Genomic DNA, 16,467 nt, shown 5'->3' on the forward strand with positions numbered 1-16,467 from the left:
AACTCGGTGTACTCTTTCCCCCCACCCCCTGTGAAGCTTGACACAGGAAGTTTGCAAAGCTGTGGAGTTCTGCTGCGTTGAGAAATGCTTCTGCATTTTTTGGGGGGGGGGTGCAAGTATTGGGACGGAGTGTTTGCATTTCTGTAAGGTGCATGGGGATATTTGCATTGAAGCCAGGCAGGTAGGATAATAGGAAGGAAAACAATTGCTATTTCTAAACATCAGTTCTCCAAAAGAAAGATGCTACAAACCTGGGACCTATAAAGTTACCGCCATGTGTCTGTATTAGGCTGTCACACTGGGTCAAGGGGTATTTGAAACTGGAGCCATCAGTTTAATTGGAAAAATGATGTTTACTGGGGCTCCTGGATTAAATACACTATACGTTAAAGAAAAAAAATACGTTAAAGAAAGAAAAAAATAATGAGAAATAGCTCATTTCTCGAAGCAGTTTGAATACCAGGCAGGGAATAATTATTAATAATAATTAATTATAATAATGATAATATCCTGTTCTAGAGACTTGCTGTCTAAGGCGACTTTTGTTTTCAAATATGCGGCCGCTTCATCTCTGAGTCCCGTCTTTCTTAGAGGGGTTCTTAGTAGAGAGGTGGACGCTGCGGGATCAGGTAGCGGAAGTCACTTAGGAAGCTGGAGGACACTCCATGTGCACAGGTCGCCTTTCTTCCCAAATGCCCAGTGGAACATGGGAGCTTCTTGCACGAGCAACAAGCTGAGACAGGGTGTAGGACTCTGAGAACGACTTCTGTTCGGGTGCTTACCCTGCACTAAACTTCATGTTGGTGGGCGCTTTTCATGGCACACCTCGTGTCACCTAACTGCATTGTGAGGCTGGTTTTCTAAGCCCCGGGTTACAGATGATGAACCGTGACACAAAGAAGCCAGCAGCCTTCTCCAAGTGTCTCAGGGGGAAAAAAGAAAGATCTAGATTCCAAGCCGGGTCTGTGTGATGCTTGGAGCCTTTCCTCTCACCTCCCCTTCCTCTAGCATTTTGAAGAATAGGGACAACACACACACACACACACACACACACACACACAGACACACACACACAACTTAATACAGAGAAATTGTCTTAAGAAACAAGTTTGATCTTGGGATCCTGGGGCACAGCTGAAGCAAGAGATCTGCTGCCGGATTTGAAGAGTCTTAGGAAAGGGACTTTGGTCCTTGAGCTCTAGGATGCCGCCATTAGCAATTTGTGTCATGGCATTAAGATTTTCCTGTAAACTCAGCAGGATTTAAAAAAATCCTGATCTGTCTTGGTAAATTAGCACATTCTGTTTCTCATGCTTTAATGTGGACACATTTACTAGATTGGAGCCGGAGGCCGGAAGGAATGCCAAAAAAGAAGATTCCCTCTTCCCATTGCCACCAACACAGTCACCAGGGACTGGCTCTGAGGGGCTTCATTCACGACTCTGGGGCTACTTACCGTCTTTATTTGGACTAGTCTTTCTCTCCTTACTTATTCAATAAAGTTACTCATATATATTTTCCTCTTTTTTTTTTTTTTTTTCACTCTTCAACATCCTCAGAAATTCTGAGAGGAGGAAGGTACTTTGGTTTGGCAAATGTGTGTTTGCTTGGCTATAGGTAAAATTCGGAGGGGGACAGTCTCTGCTGTTCCACACTTGCCCTGGATGGCGGTGGGGTAGTTTTTCTCTGGAACTCAAGGTTGGCTCTAGTGTCTTGGCCGGCATCTTGAAGCCTCTTCCAGAACTTTCCTTTCTTGGTTCTAACAGTGCCTTATTCTTCACACGTCCGATTGGGGGATGGCTCAGGGCCGGCTCCGGGCAGAGGAAAAGTGATGAGGCCAACCAGGTTTTCTACTAACTTAATTCCTTGCTTCAGTCTCAACTCTTCTATCTTTTGCCTGGAATGGTGATGATCAATCTTTACTCGTTTTTATAACAGTTGGTGTTTTCTTCTGTTTTAAAAGCATTGTGTGTTTGTTACTAAAGATTTGGAAAATGTATAAAAACATCCGGGAGAAGTTAAGAGTCCCTGCAATCCTATCAGATAAGGATAACTGTTGTTAGTACTTCTTTTTTTTTTTTTTTTGAAATGCACATGTTATTTTGGTTAAATAAAACTATATTTATTTTTAGTAAACTAAGAATTAATTTTTACTCAGTGTTGTTAGTTAATTTTTCATGTACTGTGTCATGAGTTTTATGCCAAAAAACATTCTTCAGTGTTACATTTTTAAATTGTAGGTGCATAATTCTAATATATGGATACTTTATTAGTATGGATATTTTATTTGAACTAATCCCTATTAATGAGTACTGTTTTCTGTTTTCAGTTTTTGTTGTTATAAATAAAATACTCATGATCATCCTTTCCTATAAAGCATTAATGAGTCTTTTACACATTTTTATGGCCAAGCTAATCATATTTATTATAGGGAATTTAGAAAGTGTGTAAGGAGAAAAAACATGAAAAGAATCAGTCATAATTTCCACCACCGAGTCATTAACATTCATTCTATGCTCTTCCAACCTTTTTTTGTAATGTGTGTGTGTGTGTGTGGCTACAAAAATGGGACCATCTGGCTAGTGATTCTTTTTTTTTTTTGAGATTTTATTTATTTATTTGGCAGAGACAGAGCAAGAACACAAGCCAGGGGAGTAGGAGAGGGAAGGCAGACTTCCCACTGAAAGGAGAGCCTGATGCAGGGCTTGATCCTAGGACCCTGGGATCATGACCTGAGCAGAAGGCAGAGGCTTAACGACTGAGCCACCCAGGAGCCCCTAGTTACTGATTCCTGATGCTATTAATAGCTGACACTTAGTACTTACTTTTGTCATACACTATTCTAAGTGCTTTATGTAGGCTAGTTTGATTGAATTAATATTTAATAGGCTAATTTATTTAATTAAATCAATATTTAATTCAATAGTCCTATGGAGTAGGTGCCATTATTATTCACATTTTATAGATAAGGAAACTGAGGCCCAGAAAGGCTAATTAAGAAAGTGGCAGAGCCAGGAGTCACCTGGAGAGTGAAGCCTTTGGACAACAGACAGGCCCCTGGAGTTCATACTGAGCCCAGGGCTAGCATCTGGGAATGGATGCCTGACAGCCATGTGATTCTCTGGTGACTTGGATTTCTGGGCTGATAGCTTCCTGCCTGGAAAAATGACTTTGGTCCTCAGTCCCCTTCCCTGAGGAGAGCAGGCCTCCTTAAATGTACCTGTCCTGTGTTTCTTTCCCTCAGGGCTAGGCTAGGCTAATCTGATAAACTAATCTGCTAATGCCATAATGAGCTAATGTAGGGGCCCTTTAGGGTAAAAACATATTTGCATGTTAAAGGGGGCTTTCTGGAGACTTTCCCATTGCAGAAGTATTTAGAAAACTGGAGAGAAAGATTTGTAGGGGCAGCAAATCTTTTTTGTTGTTGTTGTGTAGACTCTGGAATGGCACCTCATAACTCACAATTCTCTCAGAAGTCTGCTTTCCTTGTACACACAAATAGAAAATCCTATTAGCACGGAAAGTTTCCTTTAAGACCGTCACTCTTTCCATGGTTTCTACATGGGTCAATTTCATTTTAATAAAAGAGTCAGAAAGTGCTTCCTATAAACGGAAGTGATAGCCTAAGAGTAGAAGGGTTCATGCTTAGGAATCCTAACAGAGGGTTCAAAGTCGAAAAAAAAACATGAAATGGGCAATCCTAGGCGTGCAAAGGGTGTTCAGGGACCTCGGGATATGACAAAAAACACTAGATTTTCTTAAAGAATAGAGCCTGCAGGAAATAGGGTGTCCTAGGCTCTTTTTCCTCTTTCATGCTGATGAGAGAATCAGAACGGTCATTTCTGTCTGGCAGTTTGTAACGATGAGGTATCCCTTCCTCAGATGAACAGGGACTCTCTCTCCAAGGAGGGGTCTGGCCATTTTATGCTGTAAGAAATGAGCACGAGGAGAAATGCGAGAAGCCTCCAGTTCTCTTTGCTCTCATGCAAGTGTCCATTTGAAGGGCAGCTTCGGCAAAGGTCCTGGACGTTGCATAAGAATACAGAAGGTTCTAGTTAGTTGTTCTCCCAGAAACCACGACTTTGCTGTACCTCTTTGCCTTTCGCCGTAACCTCAGGCGAAGGGCTGGAATTGCCAGGGCCGGGAATTCTTTCGTATTTTGCCTCACACAAATCTTAGGACCTCAGGACTTTTCCATTTAATTTTTACATTCCGTAAAGGGAGCTTCTGTCACACCCCCGGGGACCCAAATCCACCTTTATCTCTCTTGGCTCCTGAGGGAACAATCCCCAACAAGGACTGGTTTTCTGAGAATGGGGAAGTAGCAGCCAAAGTACAAACTGGGCCGAAACATTTTCATTTGGGAGGTGGGCAGTGCCTTCCGCCTCTGCAAGAGGGCAACCCTCTAATTCCAGGGGCTTTATCTGTGCAAGCACAGCAAAGCCATCGACCAGGACTTGCAAACAGCACCCTGGTGGCTCTACAGCCCTCCTGGAAATTCAAACTGCTGGTGGTACTAGCTATAGGATGCAGGCAGATCCCTGCTCTGTCTGCTGCTCTGGTTAACAGAAGTCCCGTGTCAATATCGCTGTGCGGGGTCTCATCCTCATAAACTCGCAAACACAGAAATTGTTTTCGCTCATCCAAATCAGAGCGCCTATCACCATCCCTCCTCTCCCTCCCTGAGCAGAGATGAAGAATTTCAGATGCTGAGAAACCTCCAGAGCGCCCCTCCTTCCCTCTGCACGTCGCCCGTCATCAGATGCCCTGTGGTCCCGGGCTAGGCTCTGATGATAGGGATTAAGCAGCTGCCTGTTCCATCTACGTACACACTGCTGGCTGTGCACCACCTGTCTGCCCTTTTTTACTTGCAAAATGGAAATCTCTCTGAGCTCTATCATCTTTGACATTGCTGTAAAAAACCAGTTTCAGTGATAAGAGGAACCAGGCAGAATGGTAGCATGGGATATGGGGCAGGGATGTGTTTTTGACCCCATATTTTAAAACTTTGGATGCAGCAGACATATCTAAGTAAAGTTGTGCCTTGCCTGCTAAAAGGGAAGATTAATATCCAATAAATTACTTCCCCAAGTCCTTGGTCCTGAATTTTAGTTCTTAATGTGCAATACCGTGCCTCATCATGGAAAATCAATTCATCTTCTTATTCTACTTTTTCTCTCTTTTTTTGATTAATGTGTTTTTATTTTCACAAATCTCTCAAAGGTCCTTGCATATTATGGGATTTTAAATATATTATTAATGTTTGATTTTTCTTTTCTTTTCTTTTCTTTCTTTCTTTTTTTTTTTTAACCAAAGTCACAGAATTTTCCTTTCTGAATATTTAAAAGTGGAATAGGGGTAAAGGATTATCGTTTGAGAATTATTTTGATCCAATCCTTTCTGGAGGCTGTAGGATTAATTTGACCTTTAAATGTCTATGCTTTTCTAAAAACATAATCTGAGTTAGGTAGGGGAGAGCAAAATCTCTACTAAAATGGGACATAATGCATACAGTAGGTACTTAATTAAGAGACAAAATCATCTAAATGTAAAATATGGTCACTAGATCAAAATTAGAGATTGTTCCTTTTTCCCTTTGCATGTGTCCTGCATTTGGGGTTCAATAATGAACACATTCTAGGGTTGGATGACAGAATATATTTTCTAATTTGAATCTTATTGTGTGATCCTAGGCATATTTGAGTTTCTCTGCCTCGTTTCTCTATCCATAACATGATATAAAGGTTATTACTTCTCACCCTGAAGGCAGTATAATAGGGTGGAAAGAACTTCAGTTTTGAAGTCAGGCATACCTGAATTGGGACTTCATTTTTTTCACCTTAATATCTGGGTAATATCAGGCAAATTCCTTAATATCTCAGAGTTTTATTTTACTCACCTATAAAATGAAATAGTTACATTTTGATCTTAGTTTTATTATGGGGGATCAGTGAGATTTTACATATGTATACATAATTGGGCATTTAGTAGATACTCAGCAAATATCAACTCCCTTAATATGTGTGCTCTTTCTTCTCCTAGACTGTTACATTTGATGAGTGTTTATGATATTGTAGCAATACTATGAACACTTCTACAGCATTTACTAGGTATTATGGAATCTGCTAGGCACTTGATAATTTTATGAACTCATTCAATCCTCATAATGTCCCTATGAAATGACACGGTTGTCTAAGCTTTCCAGAGGAAGGAACCAAGCACAGGAAAGTTACATAGGAAATGAAGGTCACAGAGCTAGGAGGTAAGGTACCTATGGCTTTGAACCTAGGCAGTCTAGGTTCTGAGCTCCCACTTTTGACCACTATACTTCATGTTCCATTAGCAAGTCCAGCCTGTCTAACCAAGGTGAGGCTGATTACAGCGGGAAGAAATCTTGTCTCTGTCTGCCAAACTGTTCTGAGCACACACAGGATTCTCAGTAAAATATGTTTGGGAAATTGCAATTAAATTGGTTTATCTGTTGAAAAGCTCTGTGAGAATGTCTCGGGGACACATTTCATGCACTAAGGCATCTTGCAAATCTCCACGGTTATGTGTGTGTATAACACATACAGTGATGCCCCCTAATTATCGGGCCACCTACATCTTTTGAAGGAACACTTGGGAACATTTCTGAGGTGAGTGTCATCCAACCTTCTTCTCACACGCATGGGGAAACGGATGTTCAGAGATTGGATATGACTTCCTTAAATGCCAGACGGTTGGTGGTGGAGTTTAATATTCAGGTCTTCAGGCCGCCAATCTCAGCATTCTTGCCCCAGCACCATATAACTGTGGCCCGGATAAAGAACCATAGTACTAGGGCCCCTGGCTGGCTCCGTAGGTTAAGCGTCTGACTCTTGATTTCAGCTCTGGGCATGATCTTAGGGTTGAGAGATCGAGCTTTGAATTGAGCTAAGATTCTCTCCCTCTCTCTCCCTATGCCTCTTCTCTCCCACTCCCCTTATTCCGGTCATCCTGCCCAAACCCCACTGGTAAGTGGGCGGTCTCTGTCTCTTAAAAAACAAAACAAAACAAAACCCACAGTATTATTTTCCAGTGTTCTTGCCTAGTTCTAATACCTTGATTAGATCTGACATGTAGACCTTGTGATATTTTCTTTTTTCTTTTTTCTTTTTTTTTTTAAGAAAGGAGACAGTGTGACTTTTAGTTGCATAATTAGCCTAATTCACGGTGGTATTCTTTCCCTCTCACTCTTGCTTCTGGGGCTCTGTGTGGAGTTCTCAAAAGCCAGGCCTCAGCCTCAGAGCTGGATCTTTCTTGGTTCTCTTGCCTTCAAGTGCCTGGAGATATCACATCTCCCAAAGGCACTTTAGAGGAAGTGGGTCACACGAATAAAACAGCTTTGAAACACATTTCTAAAATCTTTGAAACAGCATTAACCCTATCAGAGATTTGAATATTACATTTGGATAATCTAAGCCACGCGGGGTGTCCTCCAGTCCACAGAAGGTGGATTCGGGCCAGGTGGTGGATTGGTAAATTCCGCAGATCCAATCTGAGAGGCAGGTTGCTCTCCCAGTTCTGTAAATCCAAATTCCCTGTACTACGAAGATAATGGGACGTGATTTGAATCGGTAGCCACCATCATCTTGTTTGGAATTTAGGGAGAAATTGTTACCAGGGAAGACCTAGCCAAGACCACCGATTTCCCAGGGTCCCTGATTCTCCGTCTCGATAATGCAGTTCCCTGAGTCGCCCGTACAGTCTGAGGAGGCTCCACCTGCAGGGGTCCAGTGAGGTTTGGGTGGCAGGATGCTCAAAGTTTAAATGTTGGAACATTCTGTGTTGCATTCTGGTTTCAGGAGAGTAGGTAACTTCCATTAAAAACCAAGTCAATCAGCCAATCAACTAAGCATACAAAAGCAAGCCACAAGAAAGATCTTGATTTCTGGAGAACAGAGTCTGAATGGGAGGCGAGAATAACCCCCGCCCCCCTTTCTTCTCCTGTAATCACAGTGGTTTACAGATGTTTCTCTGCAGCTGCAGTAGGCAACTGGTTCTTAACTGCCCGTGAGCAGCCGGCTTAAAATGATACATTTGATATGCAAATTAAACGGCATAAAAAAACAGTGCCGGACTGATAAGACTCAGGACCAGTTTCCAGTGAGGGTCACAGTGGGGGAATCAACGATACTCAAATTCATGAACTAGACTTCTGTATACACCGTTCTTGTCAGAACGAAATATTTATTAATTAAATGGGGCAAGGCTAGTGGGGACCGAGGAGCAAATTAACACATCAAGAGCTTGGCCGAGAGTTGGAGAGAGCATGGAGGGTCCAGGCAGGAACCTGGGGAAAGAAAGAGAAGCCACAGTTCTTCCAAGTTCATTCTGATAATGATCAAGTAATATCCAAGCGATTGATTAAATCAAAGGGAAAAACTTCCTAGAACAAAAGTGCCATGAGCTCGTTTAAAATAATTTTTAGCTTTTTAAAATTTTATTTGCAGCAGCGATGAGAGTAAATTCACAGAGAATGAGGACAGGAGATTGGCAGGAATTACTGTCTGATGAGAACTATTTCCACTCAGCAACTCTCTGAAGAACATACAAAGTGATGATCAAATTAGACCCGAACATGGTCAGCTTGGTAAAATGACTTTCTATGAAGATTCCCTTTTTAAAAAAATTATTATTATTATTATTATTATTATTATTATTATTATTATTATTTTACCACAGGGGGATTTTCCTAACTATCCAGTTCTGGAACTTCAGAGTCTGTTCTCATCTTGCTTCCTCCAAACTTCAGACATCTAGTAAGTTCCATAGATCTATTTCTTCCCAAAGCTAGCTCCCTAGTACCCACACAGTGGGGGATAAAGGATTTAAGTAGGATTTACATTTTCACAGGGGACTGCCCATCTTTCCACAGTTCTCACCCTTGGCAGCCATTCCCGTATTTCTTCTGTCGCTGGCAGCCGCCGCGCCCTTGCTTTTCCTTATAATTGCTTTATTTTAAATTATTTACTATTTTTTGCTGCTTGATGACGGCATTTTCTTTGTGCGCTCTTGACCACACAGGCAGATAATAGACAGGCCACCTCACTTTCTAGGTTACAAGTATTTAAAATCAGCATGAACTCTGTGGTTCTCAACAGTAGCTCCACGTTTAGGATCATCAGAGGAAATTCTCATTTGACTGTTTTGGGGTGGGGCCCGGGCACAGGGATTTTTCAGAAAGCTCTCCAAAGGTTTTATCGTACAGCTAGGGTTGAGCACCACTGAATTTCTAAAGCCTTGCTCCTTGAAGTGTAGAAAATGATTCCTGATCTCAAGCCACACTTCTAATACACGTATCTATTTATATACTATTTAAAACAACATTAAACATATATATTCCTTTTTGGGTAACAAATCCTAAATTATGCTCAATCCCAGATAGTTCCTCAATTCAACTCTTAGATCAAGTAATTATAATTCCTTCGAACATCACCTTTTGCAAAATTGTAAGATATACTTTGTAGAGAATTCAGATTTTTTCTAGGATACTTTTTAGAAATTCTCATTTTCCTTCAGTTTTTTTCCTCTGGGCTACATGACTCTAGAGAGATAACGATTTGGGTGATCGAGGGTTAGAAAGAAATAGTAAAAGAAAGAAAAATTTGTACTCTTGTAAAATCTTGGAGAAAAATACTATTGGGACATTAGAGTTTTCCAGCATTTTGGAGATGTAAAAACTGTACTTTTGTTTGGAGAGCTTACTTCTGACCCTGAGGGAAAAAACATAGCTTCGCACACATTTTTTGAGTCGTAGATTGTTGAAGGACAAGCAAGGTGTTGGTCAGTGCAGTTTTTATCTATTCTTTCATATATCAGATTACGGCCCTCGGTAATCTAGGGACAGAGCGCCCACAAGGATGGAAATCTTCGCTTCTCTTACCACTCTTACCAGAATTAGGGTGAATGAGAACTATTTTTTTTCACTCTCTGTTAACTCACTGGCTACTTGTCACAAACAAAGAGAAAGGGAGGGGTAGGACTCCTCAACATTTGAATCTTCCTCTCACACATCTCAGAGGTAGTTTGATGTGAGATCTGGGATTCGGGCTGAAATGAAAATCCCTTGTTAAGGGGTAGTGGTCATCGTTAGGAGACAGGCTTATCCAAACATAATCCTAAATTAGGTTTTTTGGTTCAGCCCTATGGTAAGAAGGAAAAAATGAACACTCCCTGCTCCCCCACCAGCAATATATTCACTTCCAAATCCCTAGAAAATATGACTGTGGTAAAAGAATAAATATTATAATATTATAATTATATATGTTAGGTATTATATATACATTATATATATTATATATACTCTATTACATTATATATACTATATATTACAATATATATTAAATTATATATATTATATATTCATTATATATTACATTATACACAATGTATATTATATATACATTACATATATTACATTATATATTATACTGCAAAAAATGTGATTGGTTTAAGGATCTTGAGAGGAAGAGCTCATTTTGGATTTTCCACATGGGCCCTAAATACATCTGCTTATACGAAAGGTAGGGGCAGACAGAGACCCACACAGAGGGGAGAGCCATGTGAAGATGGGGGTGGACATCCAAACGGTGGGGCCACAAGCCAGAGAATGCCGCAGCCACCAGAAGCTGAGGACACAAGGAATGGCGTCTCTCCCAGAGCCTCGGGAGGGGGTGTGGTCCTGCCAACAGCTTGATTTCCCGCTCCCGCTCTCCACAGCTGTGAGAGAATGAATTTCTTCTGTGTTTTAAGCCACCAAGTTTGCGATAATTTGCAATAGTAGCCACGAGGAATAATGCAGGACCCAATACACGCACAGAGAGGGGACCATAAGGATCCCGGCGCTCAAAATGAGTCCTCCTGCCAGTGAGGAGATGTGACTGGGAACAATTTACAGAATGTGGTATTCATTTACAAATTATTTTCCACTAGCGTACTTTTCAGCCAATGGTCTTAATACATACTGCAATAATATCCCTGTTTGGTGGATGGTAAGCCTCAGGCACAGTTTGATCAAGCAACTTCGGGTCTAGGTTTTGGGTCTAATGAGAGTCACCGTTCAAGAGAACGCACCACAGATTCTGAGATCCGACTAAACTGTAAACCCAGAGCACATTTCCCTAGAGTTACCTGGACTTGACATACAGAGCAAGGCTGAGGCTCTACCCTTCTCCCCTGCTCCCATGGCTCCCAAAGGAAATTTCTAAACAGAAGCCTACATCCTTGACAAGATCATGGTAAAGGAATTTCTTTAAGATGCCTGAAGTTATTATCTGGGTGCTCTGCCAAGTCTATCAGCCCATGTTAGTTAGAATCCATTTGGAGGATGAGAACACTCATTAGGTTGTCCTTGGAGACCCATTCCAGACCAAGCTGGTAACTGTGTCCTCGATCCCACAAGGAGGGCTGCTTTTCCTGCTTCCCCTAACCCCAAAACCTAACAGAATCACACTGTAGCGTTTGTGGAGAACCTTCTGAGATTCTTCATGTTGATGTGCAAAAAATAAACTTTTCTTCAAAATGAATTTTAGTTCCAGAACTCTCCTCTCCAGTTAGACCACCCTAACGTGGGAGCTAGCATCTAACTTGTGACCTTGGGATAAACTACACTCCTTCAACTCCTTTTCCTGGGATAGAAACACCACCTAATGGGCTGGAGGATTTATTTCTGGACTTTTTTTTTTTTTTGCATTCAGAAGATAACATAAATCTGCAGGTTTTCAGGACAACCATCAGCTGTCCAGCTACATTAACTAGTTTTCTGGTTTTTTAGTTTGCTATTTACTATAACAAGTGCCACCATCAACGCTGATGCTTACACAGCAGAAATGTATTCTGTCACAGTTCTGGAGGCTAGGAGTCCAGAACCAAGGTGTCCCAGGGTTCTGATGGTCGCGAGAGAATGGGCTGTTTCAGTCCCCTCTCCTTGGCTTGGAGATGGCCGTCTTCTCCCCGTGTCCCTCCACATTGTCTCCCTGCTTGGTGCATGTCTGCCTTTGTGTCCAAATTTTCCCTCTATATAAGGACAGCAGTCATATTACAATAGAATTCACCCTAATGACCTCACTTCAACTCAATTACCTCTGTAAAGACCCTATCTCCATTTAAGGTCACAACCTGAGGTACTACAGGTCAGGGCTTCAGGATATCATTTTTTCCAGGGAAGGAGGAACATGATTCAACCATAACACTGGAGAAGACTTAGAAGAACCATCCTCATTGATGTCTTTACTCATCTTCATGCCTATGCCTATGTGCTGGTTGCCATTGGGTCCAACTTCCCCTCTCGCTTGGGCTCCAGTGGACCTAGAGTTGGTCATGAAGATGACATTCAAGGTCAGATAGACTGCATGACATGCTTATGCTCAACTGGGCACATTAACTGCCCCGGGATGTCCTAAGTGTTGTTTCCTTGAAGATTTAAATCATTTTGGAGAAGCAATGAAGATTGATGATTTGGGCGGTAGGCCCAGGATGTTGGTAAAGGAATCCATGCACATTTTGGAAGGATGGTAATGGGGGTCAAGTCAGAAGATCTGTCGAGTCGTGGCTTCATGTTCAGTGAGAGTGAAAGAAAGCCTGGCTAGAGCTGTGGGAGAAAAGGCCCATTTCACTTTGGTAAAACTTTCCACTTTCCCCCAGAACTAGAAGAAAAAATGCCGCATTCTCAGTTGTACCCTCCAGCTAATCCGACTGTTTACTGTTCATTATGCAATATTTTTCTATATGGTGCCTGGAGGTCTTTAGAGGGTTTCTAGTCTAAAGACTGAATGAATAATAACTGATTAAACACACACACACACACACACACACACACACACACACACACCCCTCAAGGCTTCTTCAGGATGGGAAGTCATTGAAGCTAGATTATGGCAAAGAAAAAAGTCAGGTAGGGAAAGGAAAATCTCACGCAGAGAGGGCATCTGTGGGCACTGATCCACAGTCGCACTCACCATTAGGACCAGTGTTAAAATCCCCCATCCGAGGGTCACTTGGGTTCGGTTTGGTGTCGTGAAAAGTCCGTCAGCACTAGAGTCAAGAGTCAGACAGATTTCGATCGGAATCCCGAAACCAGCATTTATCAGCTGTGTGACCTCAGGGAATTTATTTAACCTCTTCAAAGAGACACTTAGGCTTACAGAAAAAGGGTTTTTGTGAGGATTAGAGAACAAGTCTCCACACAGGCACCTTTAGTAGTGTCTGTCCCATGGTGGAAGGTCTTTGCGCCTGTGTCTCTTCTCTGCTGCCCACCAGTGGGTGCTCAGTGGGTTCCAGAAGGTCTTAAGCTCCAAACATTGTAGAAGAAATGACAGAGCAAGGCACAGATACATTGGTCTTGGTCTGAAATAATCCCGGATGGTTAAATTGTTTTCCTTCTGGGTGGGAAAGGCTGGAGTAATGTGAGAACATCTTAAGGTATGGGGGAGGGGGGACTTTGGTGGTAAGATAGGAGGCAGGTGCCCCGGGGATCAGAAAGTAGGACACATCTGGATTAGAAGGCACAAGGAAAGGATCTGGGGACCTGGAGAAGAGCTAGTCTTCTATTTTTCTTTTGGAACAAAATGGTTTTATCACTTAAAACCCTATGATGTCATTTCCAGGTGGGTTGTTGCCTCAGTTAGCTCAATGAGGTGCAGAGAAAAATGAAATTATGAAATTTATTAAGGCTGATGATTTTGGTAAAAAGAAATTAAGATCATCCCCATTCAGGGGTGCCTGGGTGACTTAGTTGGTTAAGTGTCTGCCTTTAGTTCAGGCCATGATCTCAGGGTCCTGGGATGGAGACCCACATTAGGCTCCCTGCTCAGTGGGGTGTCTGCTTCTCCAGCTCCTTCTGTCCCTCCCCCCTGCCCATGCACGGGTGCACTCTCTCTCTCGCTCTCTCTCTCTCTTAAATAAATAAATAAAATCCTGGAAAAAAAAAGTAAGCAATCTGATTTGTGAGTGGTTTAAATAAACATTCAAGATGCTTAGGAGATACTAGAAGCTTAAAACCTTCTAATGGGCTGGGCGGCTTAAGCACTAAGCATGTACTTCTCACAGTTCTGGAGGCTAGGACGTCCAGGCTTGGGGTGCCGGCAGATTGATCCTGTGTCCAGTGCAGACCAGCTTCCTGGTTCACAGACAGCCGTCTTCTTGCTGTGCCCTCACGTGGTGGGGGGTTGTGACGGAGCTCAGTGGGGTCTCTTTTACAAGGACACTAATCCCATTCATGGGGGCTCTACCCTCATGACCTCCTCACCCCCAGCCATCCCACTGGGGGTTAGGATTTCAACCTTTGGAGGTGGGGACGACACAGACATTTCGTTCCAGACAGAGGAACTGGCAAATTGTGTCACCTTGATCTTCTGTAATTCACCCACAGCTGTGAAAGCTTGGTCTCAGATGGCTGTATATCAGTGATACTGATGTATATTTTCACTGTTCTATTCTCAAGGCCATGCTATTTGTTTAAGTAACAGCAACAACAGTAAGTAAGCACTGATCAAGGGTTTTATGATACAGAAATATCCTTTTTGAGCCTGATTCCTTAAATATTAAGCAGAACAGGTTTTCACGAATACGGCCACCCCGAAGTCTGGATCTTTTACACAAATAGTCAATTTGTCTTGAGAATGGAAAACTTAAAGCTTCATCAGTTAACTGTGGGGCATCAACACAAAAAGCCTTTAATGATGGACAGGGACCAATGGTTTGTTGGAGTGATGCGTCTGCGTTCATGTTCCTCCCTCCGATCTTTGTGGAATGTCTAGTTCAGTCTGATCATCAACTCTGTTTAACAACAACAGACGGGACAGTTGTGCGAAGGGAAACCCCGAGTGGAGACGCCTGACCTCAGCCGGAGGTGACAGGGTGCTCACTGTCTCTGTTCTGCAGGGCTAGGAAAACACACAGTCATGGAAAGAAGGAAAATGACATTCTCTGTCTACAGCCAGAGAAGGACGTGGAATGAAGGTGAAGTTTGCCAATGTGACATCAACGGAGAAGCCCTTTCCAAATCATCTCAGTGAGTTTATACTCTGCTTTCTTCTTCATGCCTCGAGGTGCAATTTGATAGGTATTTGATACTTTGATTTTCTGAGGCAAGACGACGGCTTCCAGATGATTCTCTTTTGGCCATGGGTGGTTGGCTCCTAGGTGTTCCAGTAAATCATCACATTTCATTTCAGGTATTTAATCCGGGACTAACTCAAGTCAAAAGTATCAATTACCTAGGGGAATTTTCATAAAACCCCTTTTGGGTTCTTTAATTCCAGTGTTGGCCAGGAATGAATTTATTTAGCTAGGAATGCTAAATATAGCAGCTTAGTATTAGGTGACAGACATCAGAAGCAGTTTGCTTTGAGATTATCGGCTGTTTATTATAATCAAGGAAGTAATGAGAGAAATTCTAAGAGATATCTCAAGGAAGATTTCCTTCTGGGTTTTCTTTTTCTTCTCTATATGCAGATATCGGTAGATTGCTTTGCACAGCCTGATCCCCAGTGTTTCAAATTATTTTTTCAGGGCAGGGTTTCAGGCAGGATGTCATTTCGTTGACTTTGAATCTCTAGACTTTCTTTTCTGGACCCATTTCCTGTTGGTGGGCCTAAAAATCAGATCCTACCTTCTCTCCACTTCTACCCCTGTTTAAACACTGAGACAAGAGTTACAGGCAAATAGTGGTCGCTGTTTTAAGTATGGCCCTACCCAAGAATATTTGCATTTTAGCGGGGAACCAGACATTAAGCTAAAGGAATGCAGTTCTAATAGCCTAATTTTAAATAGTATTAACAAATGAACCAGGAGGTAAGTTTTGGCCGTAGGGCCATATAACTAGCCCTAAAACCACTCCAAAAAGATTTGCCAGGCTAGTCTTAAATCAAAATAAATTACAGTATTTGCAAAATTTATGATGGCTCAAAAAATTATACCTGGTTCACGGAGTGGTTATAGAGCCATTATTTTATAAATCAGACTTGAATTTATATGTTCAATCTCATTTTTCCTCCTGAGGAATCTCAAAGTCCAGGAATTCCACTTTTAAAAAATCATTATCAAATTAATCCCATCGCAAAGCCTTAAAATAAATGTACACCCGAGAAGAAAAAGTTCACTGTCGGATTATGTTTTTCAACTAGGGATTCAGAAAATACAGATATCCTAATTAATGCTATTCTAATAATTTGCAAATTTGTCTTCATGGTGGATTGAAGCAGTACACAGTTTGTGTTTTTAAGGCCTGATGCCAATTTTTCGAAGAAGTCCGCAAATATTTGAAATCCACAGATTTGTTAAAAGGAAACATTCTTTCTGGTGGAAGTTAGGTGAGCCCCAGTGCTGGTTTCACACTCAGGGGTGGGGGCAGTGCATTGGCCAATAGAAACACACACTTCTGGAAGCCTCTTCAAACGGTAGTGATCAGACTTATTAGTATACGCACTTTTCTTCTCTTTGCTC

This window comes from Mustela nigripes, chromosome 6 (genome assembly GCF_022355385.1).
Source record: "Mustela nigripes isolate SB6536 chromosome 6, MUSNIG.SB6536, whole genome shotgun sequence".
Classification (NCBI taxonomy): Eukaryota; Metazoa; Chordata; class Mammalia; order Carnivora; family Mustelidae; genus Mustela; species Mustela nigripes.